Raw genomic sequence first — 18654 nt, 5'->3', positions numbered from 1 at the left:
GGTATATTTGGGTTTGCAGCAAAACATGTTAGATTCTCCCCAAATGTAAGACGCAGCATGTGAATTCATAAAAATGGACCAAATTCAGAATGGATGCCTTTAAAATGCCAGACGGGTGTACACGGTGCAAGTTTTAAACCTAAAAATTGCCATTTCAAGAGTTTCTGTCATAACACTCTTGTCCTGCGCATAGACACTTACAGGTCGTCATGGGGAAAATATAGGTCTGCCTACCAGTTTAACATATGAATCTGAAATGCATTTTCTGGGCATTAGACAAGATAGTATAAAGGTGGGAATGGCACATATTTATGATTTGTGGGATGAAACACAGACAAGTGAACCTGAGTTTCAGAGAAAATTGTGGCAGTAGCAATGTATACTGAGTATTTAAAAAGGGAGTCAAATATTTCCCATTAAAGCAAATCATTACCACTCCATTTTGTTTTACTGCACCCATTGTCTTGCTTTTGTCTGGGTGGCAAAACAAGCAGAGCTGCGTAGAAGGAGGGTGGGGGGATTTAACACCCAATGGAATGTATTTAAGAATAAATCCTTCATGTACTTTTGGGTTGCCAGCATAACATGTAGAAAGTTACATTGTCATATGCTGACAACTCATGTAACACGCTGCATGTTAAATTACAAAAATGTGACAACAAATTAAAATGTATTCAGAAATACTATCGTGGCAGAGACTTATTTATGGATGACCACTTTGAGCATGTGCTCTAGGCTCCACCTGACCCAAACCTTTGAGGTGGGGCCCACACACTCTATGTTTGGCTTTTCTTTTACTGAACATGCCATGCTGTTTTATTTAACATTCATTCATATTTTTTATGTGCTGTGGGCATTACACTAAGTGATAAGATCACTAAGCCAGAAAACATGTTGTTCTGACCTCAACTGATGGATGGGGGTGTAATAAAAAGGTGAGGCAGCATGCATTTGTTCTGTACAAGGCCTACATTCCAACTAGTTCTTCCATGCAGTCTGCATGGCGGTACTTCCGCCCCTCTTTGAATGCCAGGCTATCAAGCCTGCCTTTTACTGCCTTCTTTGCCTGCCCTAATGCCTGCCACTGCTGCCAGCGTCTGGAGGAACAGTGGTTGAGCGATGAGGAGGTGTCCGGTCAAATGTTCGAATGCATTTGATTGAAAACAAAAAGGTTGAATTATTTTTAAAAAGTATATCTTTTATTTTGCTCTAGTATAGGTAAAAAAAGGTGTTTTAACACCAAAAACGGGGGATTGGGAGGGAAACCCCCCCAAAAAGGAACCCCCCTCCAAAAAAAAATAATAAAAAAGAAAATCGACCATTTTTTCGGTCAAATTGACTCAAGCATATTGTCATTCGATCAAATGCATTCAAGCATTTGACCTATAACCCGATGAGGAGGGTGACCAACAAGGTTAATACAGACTGTTGTTTCTGTCTGTGCAGTACGTTGTGTGTATATGTAATGTGTGTGTAAGTATGTCTTGCCTGCAGTTATGCCCCCTTACTCCTTCCTGTCTGAATGTCTCTGTGCATCTGCCTGCATCTCCTAGGCCGGACTTATCTTGCAGCTAGTGCTCCTTTTTGGCCCTTGTCTGTCATTTCTCCCTGCTGCTCAGGGAGCACAAATTAGTGTAGGAGTATGTTAGGAGATTAGCCGGCAGCCAGGAGTCTGGACATGAGGAGAATAGTAATAAATGGAATGAAGGTATTATGCAGGATTACTCTATACCTTTTGTGACGAGGGGAGGGCTGGTCATAAACATCGCACCAGCCCCCCCTCCCCCTGGGACACTATGGGACACCGGTTTCATGGAGGTCGTATACCTCAGAGGATTGAGGGGTGGGGGCTGGCCATGGACATCGCACCAGCCCCCCCACCCCCTGGAGGTGCAATGTGACACCAGCACCTACGAGGCACTGCACCTCTATGGGTGGCAGGTCCAGCCCTGCCGGCTCATTCAGACCCTGGCTGTCTTCCTGGCAGGGGGCCCCATGGCACCCTAGCCTGCAGGTCCTGCTTACTCAGGGTGGGCCTGCAGGCCTCAATAAGAGACCACTCTGAGCCTGTAGGAACCTCTACAGAGACCCCCACTGAAAGCCTTTGTGTTAGTAGGTTGACCTCTAACAAAGGCAAATCTAAGGCTAGAATAGTAGGGAAATGGGAGCCCCAACCAAGCACCATCATTGCCCATCTAGTTGTAAAGACTCTGAACCCCCCTGCTTCTGTGGAAGAGGTGGATGGACAAATTGGACCCATCTCTAGGCCTGTGAGAACTGGTAATTCTCAATGCTGGGAGAAAACCTGAAACAATAGGTCTAATGCTAAACACCTTACGACTGTTGGATCTTCTACTGAAGACACCAGTGTAAATCCTAGTGTTAGGAGGGGCACTTCTAAACCGGGTAAATCTAGATCTCAGAGGAAGTGGAAGCATGTACCTTGCTTGACCACAGCCCCTCCAAACAAGATACCTGAGACCCAACCTGCTCTTGTGAGAGAAGTGGTGAGGAACCATGGAGGCCCCTCTCGGTATAAGGGATTCCTTTCTAAGGACCCCTTGAAAAAGCGTATTGTAGGTTCAGTGCGTGTTACAACTTCTGAGGGACTGTTAGATCAGATCCCCTATACCTTAAATAAGAAAGATGTACCAACCAAGGTTTGTAAATCATATAGCTTGCAAATGAAAACACCTGATAAAAAGTGTCATAGCAAGAGGTACTAAAGATTGCTGGTTTACTCAGCAGGCCATTTAACCGACTTTGAACAGGAGATCCATCCTAGGGGGGATTAGATCCTCCTGTCCCTTAGTCTGGGGAATGAGTGTTAGGGAGAATTCTCAAAATGGGCTATTTCCTCTCTATCTTGGAGACCCCCAACTCTTTTGCTGAACTTTGGGACTCTGTACTTTTTTTATTCTGTTTGTTTTCTGTGTTTATTTCTTTTGGTTATGGAGTTTTAGACAACTCCATAGGCATTTTCTTTTTTATTTGTGTTAAACAGCGCCCTCAGCGCAGTGACACAGGGATGTCTTTTAAACTTCCTAAAGGTTTAGATACCTTCTCTGGGATAAACTACTGTTTCCCAGAGAATCTAAACTGAAATTGACTTTACTAGTATTTCCAAATTCCTAGACCCGTCACACACCATCTTGCAATGGAGTGCTGGAGGGGTTACACAGTATCCCCTGTGTATAAATACTCACGTAGCAGTCAAATGCTACCCTTTCCTATTGAAAAGGCTGGTGGCAGTGGTTTTATGATGAACTACCATGATATTTCCCGACCGTGAACACCGGTAGCTAAAAATCACGGAAGACATGTTTTTCAAGATGGCGCCTTAAGCCCCTTTGTTTAAACAGGTCCTGGTCTTCTTTTTTTGCCATTTCTTTTTGGACAGGTCCTTCTAGTGTTTGTCTCTGTGCGCCGAACCAGCTTTGGTCTCTTTGTTCATGTGCCTTTGGCGGGGTTCAGGACTGAATACTGCCTCTGGCGTTTGAATGCCTGGGGTGGGCAGGAAGTGAGGGAGGTGCCCGAAACTCCCTGTGCTTAGTCTCCTAGATAGACCCAAATGCACTCTGGCGTGATTGGCTGGCTGACTGTCCGGCAAGGACAGCCACCCTGCTGGGTGAGTGACAGCTAGGCCGGAATGAAAGGGAGAAAACTGTTTAAAAGGCAAGTCTCTTGGACTGGAAAGCAGAGTCGACCACTGGAACGAAAGAACTGGAAGAGAATGGCTGCTGCAACTCGTGGACCGTTGGTTTGCCCGGTGGTGCTGCAGGTCCGAATTGCCATGTTCATCTCGACAGAGAAGCCCCTTCATCGACGACTTCTTCCTTTGAGTTGGTGGGACCAATCATCTTGTAAGCTACCTGGACACTATTCTCAAGGTTGGTTAGGATTAACCAGGGAGAGGGATACCATCTTGTGTGCTTGAATCTACAGCTACTGAAACTGAAGTGACTCCACCTTGTTTGTTTTTTCGACGATCCTGTGCAGTGCAGGAGTCCCTCAACGTCCTCCCTCTTGTCCCCACAACTGAGGCTCAGGAACAGTGAGACCTGCAGGAACTGCCAGGAACTAACGAATTCAGCTGCATTTGTTTCTTCATACAAAGGTACTGTGCCAACCTGATTGAGAGAACACCACTCTCGCGGTGAAAGTTTGTGAAACTTACCCAACTTGCAGGCCTAATCAGCTTGTGATCTCACAAATGATTTTTTTTTCGCCTAAACTACTTCTGATAACTTTTGCAAAGCCTTTACCGTTTGATACCAGAACTGCTCTTTCCTATCCAGAACACTAGCCCATTGACTTTGGCCTGGCCTATTGACTTGAATTGAACTCCTCTGGTGAACTGAAACTATTTGCACTGTTTAATAAGTATGTGTGATCTATTCTACTTACTATTGTCCCTTTTGCTCACTTCTAAGTAACTGACTAGAGTTTTGTATTGAAGTGTACTGATATATAATACGAAGTTGTCTTCTACTAGTGAAATGTTTTCTAAATGATTGTGTAATAAATTAATAAGTGTTTTACCAAGAAACCTTGAGTATAAGTGTCTACTTGAACCACTATGATTGAAGGTCCTCTGGTACTGCTCACATTCACTCTTGAGATAAGCCTGGCTGCTCAGCTCGCTACCAAAAACGGTGTGGTAGAGACTTATATCAAATGTTGGTTTTTGCTAACACCTGTAGTCCTAATTGTGTGTAGTGGTCCCAGATGGTACTGCATGCAATTATGCCTAACATAAAGCCCACGTTCCAAGCCTCTTCCGAAGCGGGAGGCGACCATCTTCCCTGCTGCTGGTACAGCAGGTGAATGCTCTCCCTACCCCTCACCCTCTGCAATTGTCACCTCTCTCACCCACTTGACCCTACCCCCACTGCCAACCCACTTACCAGGAGTGTTTTTGTCCCTTGCCGGCGTCCGGAACACCAAGTACTTCCTGATCGGGATAATGGCAGACCTTGAAAGGGTGAAGGTACAATGGTGGCCATCTTGTTAAGTCCTTTTTTAAAGTTGAGAAATGGCAAGCACATGTTAATGCAATACACCCCTCTAGGCGTGGACTTGAATGGGTCTTGTAATGCTAACATTAAAGCCATTTCTTTGCTCAGGCGTGTAATTCGGCCCCAGGGCAATAACTGACCCAGTAAGGCTCCTGCTCGTCCATGTTCATTGCTTAAAAATAGTAACAATCCTGATTCTTGTTTAGTGGACTGGCTCCCGCATGTTCTGGATATTGGCACACTGCACCCAAAGGGTTCAGTGCACCCACATTATCACTTTTGTTCCTTGTACATATTGTATGTTGAGTTGCCACTTGAGTATAAGGGGTGGTACCAACATTTTGGCAACACTGTTAATTATTTGTCTATCTTTTCCAATGTTTTTCCTTTAAACACATACAGTACAATCCAGTGCAATTTTAGAACTGTCCCTCAAGATTACTCTTGGCACTTTTGGTTGCCTCGTCCTTTGGGTGAAAGGATGATGTGCTGTCCTGGTGTGTGATGAAGCCCACAAACATACACCCACAATCACACTCATAACTGCACAGACTCATACCTGTCAACTCTCAAGCTGGCATTTCTTTACTGACTCTTTATTTTACGAACCACACCTTCATTACCTCCTACAATAACAACAGCACACTTGGTTTCCTACAGCAGGACTGTTGGTGCTAGAAGCTGAATGGCCTCTGTTGAACCCTGATTGATCTGCATCCATAAAATGCCCTGCAATCTCGAACATGTCACCTTTTGCCACAATGCCTCCTGAAGATACACAACAAAACCACTTTTGAAGCTAAACACTCAGTAGGTGTCTCTGACATTGAGAACATGCCTTTCTTCATGTATTCATGTCCTAAAATAAACATCGCTGTTTTCAAATAACAGAAGGCATCTTTTGTGATCTGCTATGGGTTTTGCAGGGGGCTTTGTGGACTGAACTATAAGGCAGGGACAGAAAGGAGAAGGGCTCTTTTTTTGGAGATGTTGAATCTAAAATGTAAAAATGCCTGGCTATCGAGATTGGGGCTGTCACTGATTCTGTATGCGTGTGTGTTAGATAAGGGCTTTTTGGTAGAGCTTTGTCATTGGGAGGAGAAAAGGGGTACATGATGCAAAGAAGTCAGCGCATATTATTTACAATGTATAAATAGCGCATCTTGAATTTGCATAGTGTGCCTGATTCCTAGTTGTTATTGATAACTCAATTCTGTTCAATTAGTCATGTTATTTGTTCTGTGTTCACAGTAGTACTATTTTTACATTCACTATAGCAAAACCTCTACAGAATGTTCAACAGCCTTTGGAAATTATATTAAAAACATTGACATGAATTGTGTCAGCCTTACCACACAGAGCCTGTCCTCGACCCCAGCAGTAGGAATATAGGCATAAATAAGCATATACCTGTCATTATGCTTAAATAAAGAGAGCAGGCTATCAACCCCCTTCAGTGGGCAGCTGCCCTCAGTTGTCCGCAGAGGAGTGGTTTAATAATGTAACATATACTGTATTGATGGCCCACTGCTCAAACCTTCCAGTAACCATTTGTATGTTTATTTAAGACATGCTCACTGGTCTTAGAGAGGCACAGCTCCACCTCACTGACGAGCCCCAACCAGGCCAAAACATGTGTCTGGGGTTGCTGTTGGTTCTCTTGTTCAGAAGAGAATTGCCTGGCATTTCGGTGCTGGACTGCCCTTGGACAGGACAAAGACTGATATGTAGTGGACATTTCTCTTCTGTGAAATGACTGAAAGCTAAAGACTCTGGTTGAGACTCTAACCCGGGACATAGGCCGGCAGAGAGACACTCCCAGGACCCCCTTGTTTCTGCATATTAAAGACATGCACCATGTATAATATATCAATACACAGCATTTCAAATAGATGCCCAAAACAAACTGTTCATCTTTAAATGCCTCTGACAAAATGTGCAGCAATTAACACTCAATGAATGCTTCTTACACTCTCATTTATAATGTAAATCTTCCAATTATGAGAAATAAGTAATAAAGAAACAACGTTATCATTATTGTCACTATACACAACACACAATATGCAAAAGGTTATTAATGAATATGCAGCAATAATTGTCATTTCCTCTAAGTCTATTCAAGACTAATCAACCTTCTCAGATATATCATGGACACCTTAAAGGTAGTTGTCTGCCTCAACAGATCTCGCTATGCATCGTCATAGATGCGCCTGCCCTTTCAATACCTCACCACTTTCCCAATGTGATATTGAAGATCGGTAAAACCTCTCATACTCACTATCTGTAGAAGGGAGAGGAGTGCTGGAGAAGACTGGGTGCCTGGAGAGGTCTGCACAATCCAAGACAAATTCCAAAAACATCCCAGCCAATTGGAAAAACCATTAAATATCACCTATCACAATAACCATGGTCTCTTTTGGCAAAATCAGCAAAAACTGAAAACATATTTTGAAAGGATGCACTGTCAATTGGAAGTGCCCATGGAATTAGCCAATAAATGTCAATTGTGAATAGGTGGAGAGTTTATTGCTACGGTAAGGTTAATTGCCATGCAGCTCCATTGAAAGTAGTAGCTCTTCTCAAATGCAAGCAGCCAGAGTAATTTGAGGACTCAAAATCCTAAAAAAGACGCAATTCCGATTTAGTGCTTTAGAATCAATCAAGGAGAAAAGGAGGGAATTTGACTCCTCCCTTCTTCATAGAAGATAATGGCCTCATTTCTTCTTTATGGATTGTTCTCCCAGCCATCTGTTTGCTTCCTGTCTTCGTCTACCAGTTCCATCAGAACAGCTAAACTCCTGCCTCTGCCATACAAAGTCAGCCCTTTTATAGTATCTGAGAGTAAACTGGCAACTCCCCCTATTAGCATAGTACCAGTGTTCAGCATGTAACAGAAGCAAAAGACTGTTTAGATCACTGGCTCATAATCAGTGCCCAGCGTCTAACAGAAGCTAAAATATGTTTAGATCATTGGCTCATTATCAGTTGCCAGCATCTAACAGAAGCAAAAAGCTTGTTTATTTACATCTAAAGCAAGGTCGGCAATATGTTGCCTCAACCTTTTACCCAGTTTCAAGATGCATTCTATCGTGCTATGGCTAATTGCTAAATAACCTCTGATTCCCTCAGAGTCCCATATGACCCGGAAGCATTGGGCCTCAATATGAGTTTGGAGGTAGCCATGGTGCTATTAGCGCCATAGCTGCCTCCAAACCCGTGTCCGGGTCTGTGTAGTCGGAATGGGGACTTACCGGGTCATTCCGACCTTGGAGGACCTGGTAAGTCCCCATTCTGAAAACCATTCCCCATTCCCATTCGAGCACCCATAGGGCTCAATGGGAATGGGGAAGGAGCTAATAACGGGACCGCAAATAGCGGGCCCGTTATTAGCTCCTGGTCCCTTAGGGGCTCCCGCGAAGGGTGGCTGGTAAAACCAGCCGGCCTTAGTGGGACCAGCTAAGGAACCTTGGAATGCGGCGGTAGGGGGTTAACGGCACTGGCATCCTTAGTGGTACCGTTAACCCCTTACCGCCGCACTCATAATGAGGCCCATTATATGTTACAGTACTTCCTTACTTATTGTTTTTATGTACTAGAACATTTAGTGCCTGATTTACCAGACAAAATGTAATGGGACTTTCCCATGTTAAAACATTTTCATAATTCCAGCCCTTAGTGTGGGTTTATCATAAAAAATGGGATCACTTGGATCACTTCATAGACTGTTAGAATACAGTCAGAGACTTGGTTGATGCAATGTCGCTTGCATGTACCATAACAAAGATAAGCCTAATGTGAAGCCCAGAAGTCCAAGCCAAACATATTTATCTGCACTTAAATTGAAAATCCTACCCATTGCCTGAATATATTACAAATGCATAACCATAGGTGCTCACATTAAAGACTACATGTCTGGGAATTAAACTCAGGCTTCCTCCCCTAAGTATGGTTAAACTACAAATACATAACCACATGCTTTTACTAAAGTTAACCTGAATATTGATGTAACAATGGTTCAGAAGTAAGCTTATGTTCCAAATCCTGCCATGCAGATTTCACCCTTCTCTCTCTCTCTCTCTCTCTCTCTCTCTCTCTCTCTCTCTCTCTCTCTCTCTCTCTCTCTCTCTCTCTCTCTCTCTGTCTGTCTCTCTCTCTCTCTCTCCTCTCTCTCTTTGATGTTGATAAACCTGACTAGACATACTCCGGTGGAGTCACATGCACTGTGTTACATACTAATATACACTTGTTATAAAATGTAACATAGTATCAGTATGGTGCATTTCTGAAACTTGGCCAGGTTGTGTAAAAACTGAGCAAACAGCCTCAATAGAGTGCATAAGGCATTAGTCAGAGAGGTGGTTACGTAGTAAAACTTGAGATAGAGGAGCCAAAATGACAAGGCTCATAAGTCGGCTTTGCCACTGAATGATACTATGATCCTGGACAAATCATCTTCTCTCAAAGTACATATAGTGACGTCTTCACTGAAAGAGTTGGCCCACTCCGATTCTGGTGGTGGTATATTTCCAATTGCTTGCTCTTTATTTTCATTCAGTCTATTTTGGTTGCAAGAGGTCATTGACAGGAATGAACTATACAAATGTCACACGCCTCTGTCAGGCTTATTTTCAGATACGTTTATTTGACACAAAAAACTGTTATTTTCCCTACAATTTTAAATGTTGTTCTTCATATCATGAATGACAGCCTGCAAGTATGCATCAAAAAGAACAATAGGCAGGTGAACTTAAACCCAGTTACAATGTTTGACATCAATTATTATGTTGGTACTTGAAGACTCCAATTAATGATGGAGCAAATGAAGCTTCAATTACTACTTCTTTACAACATTTTTCTGCATAGAGTTTTTGTAATCTTTTGTCATGTGAGTTGTGTACTTTCCATATTGAGTCTACCATAAATAATATTACGTTTAGTTTATGAAAGTAATACATTTGTAAATAATGCACATTAGTATATCACAAGAACAGGAAAACAATGAGGTCCATTTCTGACATTGCAGTTTGGGCTCAAATCCCAGCTTCTCTGCTTTGCCAAAGTATATGGTCCTGGCAACATATTTGGGGCCTGATTTACAGAACCATTTTATAAATGCACAATCCCATGGGAAAACGTTGTGTGAATCAGGCCCTTAATCTTGTAGTGCCAAACCTGTCATAGATGTCGGAGCTTAAACATTTTAATATTGTCAGCCCGTAAAAGTGATTTAGTTCTACGGGTATGTTCTACACAAAATCCACACTCGTGGTTTAACTGGCTATAATGTTGCTTATATGTAGTAAAAGTCGGCATTGTTATATTGCACACCACACAATAAGGTGTTTTAGGCCCTCTCATGGAGACTCCACTTGAAAATCATGCCCTCTTCCAATCTCCATATGTTTTCAGATAAATGCACCATCCTAGTATTTTGTAGTCTGTATCATCTAACTATGACATTTTATGCGTACCTCCTGTGAGACAGGCATGGTATCAAGAGATGATACAGACAACAAGAGTAACAACAAGAGCAACCATTTCTTAAAAACTTTATTGAAAGAGTTGGGTCTGTTTAATGCGTATCTTGCCCTGTAACTAAGGTGTTTTTTTCTCTACCTAAATAAACTAAGGAAAGTCTGTGTCTGTAAAACAAAACCAAAAAGTGTCTGTGTCAAAACCTATCTTTGCCATCACGTCTAATACTAAATACAGTGTTGGGATGTCCTTATTTAACTGAACAGTGTCCATTAACAAATATGGAGCTACCTAGCTCCCTTCCCCAAGTTCAGGATACAGTTCCAGTATGTGCTTGTTCCGGCTAATTCGCCTAGCCTTGTGATTCCCTTCCCCAAGTCCAAAACACACTTGTTTGTTAATTTCACAAAGTGCCATGAGAGCTCAGGGTTCCATTCCTCACGCTCAATGCACTTGCACACAAAAGTCAATTGGTTCACAATACTCAACAGGGGTTCAGGGTTCCCTTAACCAAGCTCAAAAGCACAGATTTCTCAAGATTCAATAATCACAATGTTTAAAAAGAGTTCTGGGTCCCCTTCCTGAAGATCGAAAGCACTTATTTCTTGAAGTGCAGCGTTCATGACTTCCTTTAACAATTGTTACAGGTTGCTTGGGGCTCCCTGGTCTTGGCGCAGTTCACAGAGCGCACGGTCCACCCACTACAAGTCAAGCAACCAGTTGCCCTTGTAGTTTCTTAGTTGGTTCCTTAACTGGATTCTTACTTGGTCTCTAATTTGGCTTCTTTCTTGCCAATGCTTTTTTCCCAAATATTCACTGGTAGGTGACTTGCTTTCTTTGCTTATTCTCTCATTATTCTCTCATTGTCTCTAGATCAGAGACTTTCGACAATGTTCCATCAGCACACAACGACTCTGATACAATGTATTGCAACCACTTTCATCAGCAACTTTCATTCGCTTTAGTACCATGCTTCTAGCATTTACTCAAAACTCACTGGCCATACAGCGGGATGTCAGAGCTGATCTGCTCACATGGCTTCTTATACCTGAGGTCAGGTTCTCACCTCCTGCCCCTCAGACCCTCCTGGGTCGGCTTCCCTTCTTCCAACCTCACAGACTCCCTGGAGAAACTGCTCCCTCGCCAAAGTTCAGAAAACTGTTTTACTCTGCAACTTTTCAGCATCTCTGCGCTCTGCTCTCCACAGGCTCATCACGGGCTGGACTGGACTTCCTGCTGCTCTCTCCTGATTAACTTCCTTCTGCTCTGTGCTCCACCTTTTATACACCCGAACCCTGTGAAGGGGTTTCAGGTGTGAGTCCCTGGCCTCTTTTGCCATGCCATAGTTAACACAATGAATGGGACATGCCGAACCTTCATTTCTGTATTCATCCAAATCCCTCTTCTTCGTCCCAGTACAAAAGTGGTATTTTCTATGGGAAGTGTGCATTCGTCTACAAGGTTTCTTCCTCTTTTCAGTACTTTGTGGGGACTCATGGTGTAGAACAGGACATAAGCGGAAATAGCCCATGAAGACTGAGAGAAGGAAGGGTAAGTCAGTGTTAGGAAAGGGGGATACCATGTTCTACCCTTAGGCACGCTCCCCTTCTTCTTAAAATGTGGTGGGAGCAGAGGGAATCTGATGAATTGCGATTAATAGTAGCAAGGGTATGCGGAGTAGATATTATTCAATTTTTCCTGTTTCTGACCCCTGCATTTTGTAAGAGTGAAGGAGGGAAGATGTCACAGGATTGGCAATAACCAATAAACCTAGAGAGATGACGGGGTAGGTCATCATCATGATGTATGCAATACTGCATCTTACCCATGGGCTTTCTACACCCAATCCACAGGGACCGTCCACTCAGGTGATCCTCTTTCTTGGATCAACTCCTGGGGTCAAGATCTGGTATTCTCGTCTCTCTCCAGGCTACCGAAAAGGAGATCCTAAGAAATGTGAGAATGCCCTTAGATTTCTCACACTCCATTGAGCTTTCAAGTTGTTTAATGAGAGCACATGAACATTCTGAGAGGCTGTTAATCTGAATTCTGTGTCTTTACTATTGTATGTGTATCTTTTTATATGGCTACTGATCTGCACCCTGCATCTATACTACAGTATTAATGCAAGGTAGGTATACAGTACTGTATATTTATCTTGTGCATTCTATTGTTAAAACATGAAGTTAACATCATCCTTGAAATGTTACGTGATTATTATTCATGCTTATTTCGATCATTGCCAAAGCAACATACAAAGCTATTAGTTGTGATTGAGACAAATGAGGAAGGGTGCACCCAGAAATGATTGGATCCGTTAATATTTTGGTTTGGTGTGTTGGGGCAAAGTTGTCTGTGCCCGGCACACAAAAATCCTTCACAATGACCTTGCATCTGGGTGTACAAAATTCAGGTTTTAGAATCAAAGGTTACCATTTCAAGAGTCCCTGTCCTGACACAGGGATGACTTGTGGCCTTTGGTCTGTGCTTAGACAATTACATGCAGACATGGGGCAGATAGCAATTTTCACCTACTAGTTTAACATAAATTTGTAAAATGCATTTGCTGAGCATAAGGCAATATATTATACATGTTCATTAGTGCACATGGATGACATGTGTGCTGCAACTCCAACAACAAGGTTCCAAAAAGAGTTGAAGAGAAAATGTGGGGAAGAGGGAATTTAAAAGCAAAACGTACAGAGCACTTAAAATACAGTCAAACTATTTGCAATAAAGCAAAGAATGACCTTTCTGTTTTGTTTTATGGCACATTCCCCATTACGAGTTTGGAGGTATATGTTAAAAGTGGTGGTAACAGAATTACTGCCACTTTTACCATATCGCCGAACTAATAGTCATTGCTAATTCTATGAGTGGTATTAGCCCCGCCATATTTAACACTGGAGGAATTACCATCACACAAACTGATCCTGCAGCACTAATGAAATGCTATGTGAGGGGAGGGGGGGCATTACTACAACTGAACAATGCATACAATGTCAAGGCCCTGTACATGTGGCATATGCCCTCCCATTCCTTACATGACAGCCACCAACCCACAGGACTAGGACACGCTGGGCAATGTGGTAGTATGCTGGCAATGTATATTGCCCCAACAGGCAAGAAATACACACACAAAAAAAAAAGAACAACTGACACCACAAGCACACCCTATGTTAAGATGAATTCGGTATGGTTAATATGTGGATAAAAAAAGAGTGTAACTCAGGATGTGATTTGAGGTGCAGAGGAGAAGGATGCAACCTTGACACCTAGGTTGCGTAGTATGCAAAAAATACAACAAAGTTCCCTAATCGGGAACATACGTCCCCTGCACACTATCCTTTGTCTGGTAACCCAGACCAATAATTAAGATTATTCAAATATGACATTAAATCAATTTATATAAGATTAGAAACAGAATATTCTTGAAAGAAAATTTCTCGAACAGACAATTTACGGTTACAAGAAACCATCTTCTTTTTATTCATGATGTCGAAGTCAGGAGGGGCCCAACGCGTTTCGAGTGCATGACACTCTTCATCAGGGGCAATAAGTGATTTCTAAAGAAAAATTACAATTGTGCTTACATTAATATTTTGACAAAATATTGTAAACAATTTTGACAATATATAACCGTATCATATATCTGCCTTTACATCATCTTGGTATTTTTATATACCACTGTTCCCATCTTTGAACATTCATCGTCACCATTTAGATATGCTAGTAATAGAAATCTTACTGCTATTAATTTTGTACAAGTTTTCTGCAGGCAAATCCAAAATATAATATTTGCAAAAAATATTTTTTTTGATAATAGGTGAAAGAGTATTCCTAACTGTAATAGTCAAGTGACTCAAGACACGGAATTATGGTGTGTGGATAACTAAGCTGGAAGGAAAATAAAGAAAAAGATTCTAACCTTGTTTTTTTAAAACTTTACCGAGCGCTGTCAGCCAGCTGATTACGGGGTGTGAAAGTCCTCAGGATTGGGAATCCCAAATTCAGTCCTCTAAGTACGTCAAGGGGTTTTCTAGGGGCTTCTACTTCCCAGTGCTATCTGTTAAATAAGGCCAAATTAGGACTTAGTTATCAATCAAAAAGGATAAATGGGATAACTACTATTAAGTATGTTAAAAGGACTTACATAGAAGTCCAGATATTCACTCCTTGAGAAGAAGCAGCAGGTAAATCAATTGGGTCAGGCTGTCAGGTCACCGTAAGTGCCGCCCCGGTCTGAGGTAAAAAAACAATAAAAACAATAATAAGGGCTGCAGTAAATCCAATGTGGGAATCACAGGGATGGATTCCACAAGGAGAAGATTCTATCTAAATTTGACCGGCTGTAGTCTTACCTCCAATTCATAATACAGTCCCGTGGAGTCAGGATCCCTCGGGATAGCTGGACTCCATGTTATTTGAACTTGCGGTATTTATGTGTAATTGGGTAATGACGTCATCACGCGCATGCGTGTGTGACGTTGATGCTCGGGTATGACGTCATCATGCGCATGCGCGTGTGCCGTTAATGCTCGGGATCCAGTATGTGTAATTTTTCAGGTTTATTTATAATGTAAATAAACTGGGCTTATACAACGACATGCATTGAATAGGGATGAGCATAATTATCCTTTAGGAAAATAACGGGAGCTGTTTAGAAAATCTCGGACGTGTCGGTTGTTTACCAAGTGACGACATCACGCGCTAAACATGGATGATGTCACATGTAAACAATGGCCGACGCGTTGTCGTCACGGGCATGTAAAATAGCTCAAAAATAGAGCAGGAACGGAAAACCAACCTCTTTCTTGACTTCTATAAGAGGAAAGTAAGTAATGCTAAGTAGAAATTCAAGAGAGAAGTCTCAAAAGACTGTAATATACTGGAAGAGCTAAACACGTGCAATAGTCATAAGTAAAATTGTTAACACAAGGATTTGTAAGACATTTTCAGAGATTTCAAAGAAAGCATGTATCAAGTCACACATACTACTTAAAATACTGTTTCTCGTGAATATGGCAGAAGTGCTAACTTATGATGGGACCCCTTTACTGGGACTCCCTAGTGTTATATTCACATGTGAACATCTCAGACATTTCCTCCTGCATTGTGCAGTCAATCGTGTTCATAATTTAGGATGGTGAGTCATGTTGAAAAATAGGAGTTTGCTGTCCTACATAGGGTTCACATTCTTAACATCATTCGTTATAGGTTCAAAAAAACAGTTTTCGACAACAACATCTGTCCAAGGGTGGAGACACATTTTACACCGGATATGGGTAGAAAAATGATCCAGATGTTGATTACACTTCACCTGTCCTGTAAAAAGGTTCACATTCTTATAAGTTGCTATTTGGATTGAGGTATGTTGCCCAGCTTAAATCATACTAGCTAAGTTTGAAAAAATTGTGGTTGTTTTTGTTTCAAATGACTTCCAGAATGGCAAATCTCATCTGAGAGATATTATGGTTATTATCTCTGAAGTGTCGGAATACTGGTGATTTCAAGTTTTTGTTCCTGATTTGGGACTTGTGCTCTGTCCATCTTTCTTTCACACGTCGGCTGGTCTTACCCACATAGTATTTCCCGCAAGGGCATCTTATCGTGTAAATGACATTTTTGGATTCGCACGTTGCGTAACTTCTTAATGGAATCTTTTTACCATTGTTGGGATGCCTAATGTGGTCTCCTTTTATGATATTGGAGCAGTGTTGGCAATTTAAACAGGGAAAGGTCCCTTGTTTTTGTCTGGTAAGGAGTCTTTGGGTCGACTTTTTCGGTTTCTCTGCTTTTATCATGGTGTCACGTAAATTTCTGCCTCTTTTGTAAGCCAACGTTGGAGGTGATGGAAAGAGTCGATTGAGATTGGGTCTGATTTTATCAAGTCCCAGTTTTTTTTAATGATTTTCTTAATTTGAAAGCTTTGTCCCGAGTACTTCAATGTGTAGAAGAGATTGGATTTCGCTGGAATTTGTTGTTTGGTATATAGAGTCTCACGGGAAATGGCTTTAGTCCTTGGAATAGCTTGAGTTACTATTTCATCTGGGAAGCCTCATTCTTGAAATCTGGCTCTCATGGTTTCAAATTCAGTTTGGAGTCTTTCTGTATTTGAAGTAATACGTTTGGCTCGTAGGAGCTGACTGTATGGGAGATTCTCTTTCAAGTGTCTTGGTTGAAAGCTCTTATAATGTAGAGAGTTATTGACGTCAGTAGGTTTTCTGAAGATTAATGTGCTTTGCTCCATATCCTTCCATTCAACTGTAACATCTAAGAAATTAACTTGTGGTTTACCGATTTCAATGGTAAATTTGATCCTTGGACTGCAACGATTAATATATTGCCAAAATTCCATCAATTCCTGTTCAGGAGACTATGATATATATGCCCAGAGAGTAAGAAAAGAGTATACAAAAATAGATGGCTTCAAACTCCCTTACCCTCAATGAAACTAGGACAGCACTCATGATAATGGGTACCCCCAGAGTTTTAAACAACTTAAAGATCAATATGAAAACTTTAAAATCAACAATAACATTATCATGGTTTCTGACTGTGTAAACACACTAGGTATATTTTTGGATACCCATCTATCCTTTAAAAGGCACGCCTCATACCTAAAATCTATGTGTGCCTTTTTCTCCAATCTTCTCTGGCAAATTTGCCCATACCGATAAAGCCCAATCTTGCTGTAATTGCGGGTGCTATAATAAATTCCAAACTGGATTATTGTAATAGTCTTTTAATGGGCACCGCGAAATCCAACATAAGAAAAATGCAAATCATTCAGAATGGTGTGGTTAGAGCGGTGAATGGGTTTAGCCGGCACTCTAGGACCTCAACAGCCAGGAGGAACCTTCATTGGCTCCCATTTGCACAAAGAAACAAATTTAAGAGTGCACTGATGATCTTCAAATGCCTAACTGGTGCTGCACCAAAGTATCTGTCTAGAAAAATAATGAAAGCCCCTATTAAGAGGAATCTGCGCTCAAACAAAAACCAAGACTTGCTGCAACCCCGTCAACTATTAAAAATAATTGGTAGTACTCATTTGGTAGTACTCATTTTAATTTCTGGACTCCAACAATTTGGAACTCACTTCCCATGTCATTAAAAAAATGCATGTTCAACAATCTGTTTAAAAAGATGTGGCTATTTGATGAGGGTGCAGAGTAAGTCTCCATCCCCGCTGTTCTGTTTTCATGGTTAATCAACCATATGCAGGCCACTTCACTTTATACTTGTTTGTTTCTGTCTCTGTGAGTGCTTTGAAGGCCTTTGGGTGATTTAGCGCTATACAAACATGTATATAGATGGATGGATAGATAGATAGATAGATAGATAGATAGATAGATAGATAGATAGATAGATAGATAGATAGATAGATAGATAGATAGATAGATAGATAGATAGATCCACGTATGCCACAGAAAGTGGCATACACTGAGGCACATGTCAGGACCAGGCTGTGCATAGTGCAGACCTTTGGCCTGTTGAAGGCCCATTATTGGTGTGCACACCAAACTGGAGAACCCTTGATGTACTGGCAAGGACAAAGACTGATATGTTTGGGATATTTCTTCTCTGTGAAAGATAGTGAGCTAAAGACTCTGGGTAAGTCTCTCGTAACCAGGACTAATGTCTGGCAGAGGGACTCCCAGGACCCCCCTTGTTAAATCTGCATATTTAAGTAACTTTGGGTCTCACCCTAAGTTACTAGGGGAATCCAGACGTGGACCCCTTGCTCACTATTCTTAGAGAGGCACAGATCCACCCTACTGATGAGGTCCAACCAGACCGAAACACGTGTCTGGGGTTTCTGTTGGTACTCTTGTTCAGAGGAGAATTGCCTCGCATTTCGGTGCTGGACTGCCCCAGGGCAGGACAAAGACTGATATGTTTGGGATATTTCTTCTCTGTGAAAGATAGTGAGCTAAAGACTCTGGGTAAGTCTCTCGTAACCAGGACTAATGTCTGGCAGAGGGACTCCCAGGACCCCCCTTGTTAAATCTAGTGCAGACCTTTGGCCTGTTGAAGGCCCATTATTGGTGTGCACACCAAACTGGAGAACCCTTGATGTACTGGCAAGAGAAAATTGGACAAATATATTTGCCTGTGCCATTCTGCACAACATTTGTCTCAGGTGAAATGTCCCCCT

Source organism: Ambystoma mexicanum, chromosome 11 (assembly GCF_040938575.1).
Source record: "Ambystoma mexicanum isolate Mex_15411 chromosome 11, UKY_AmexF1_1, whole genome shotgun sequence".
Taxonomy (NCBI): domain Eukaryota; kingdom Metazoa; phylum Chordata; class Amphibia; order Caudata; family Ambystomatidae; genus Ambystoma; species Ambystoma mexicanum.
This window is presented reverse-complemented; position numbering follows the sequence as displayed.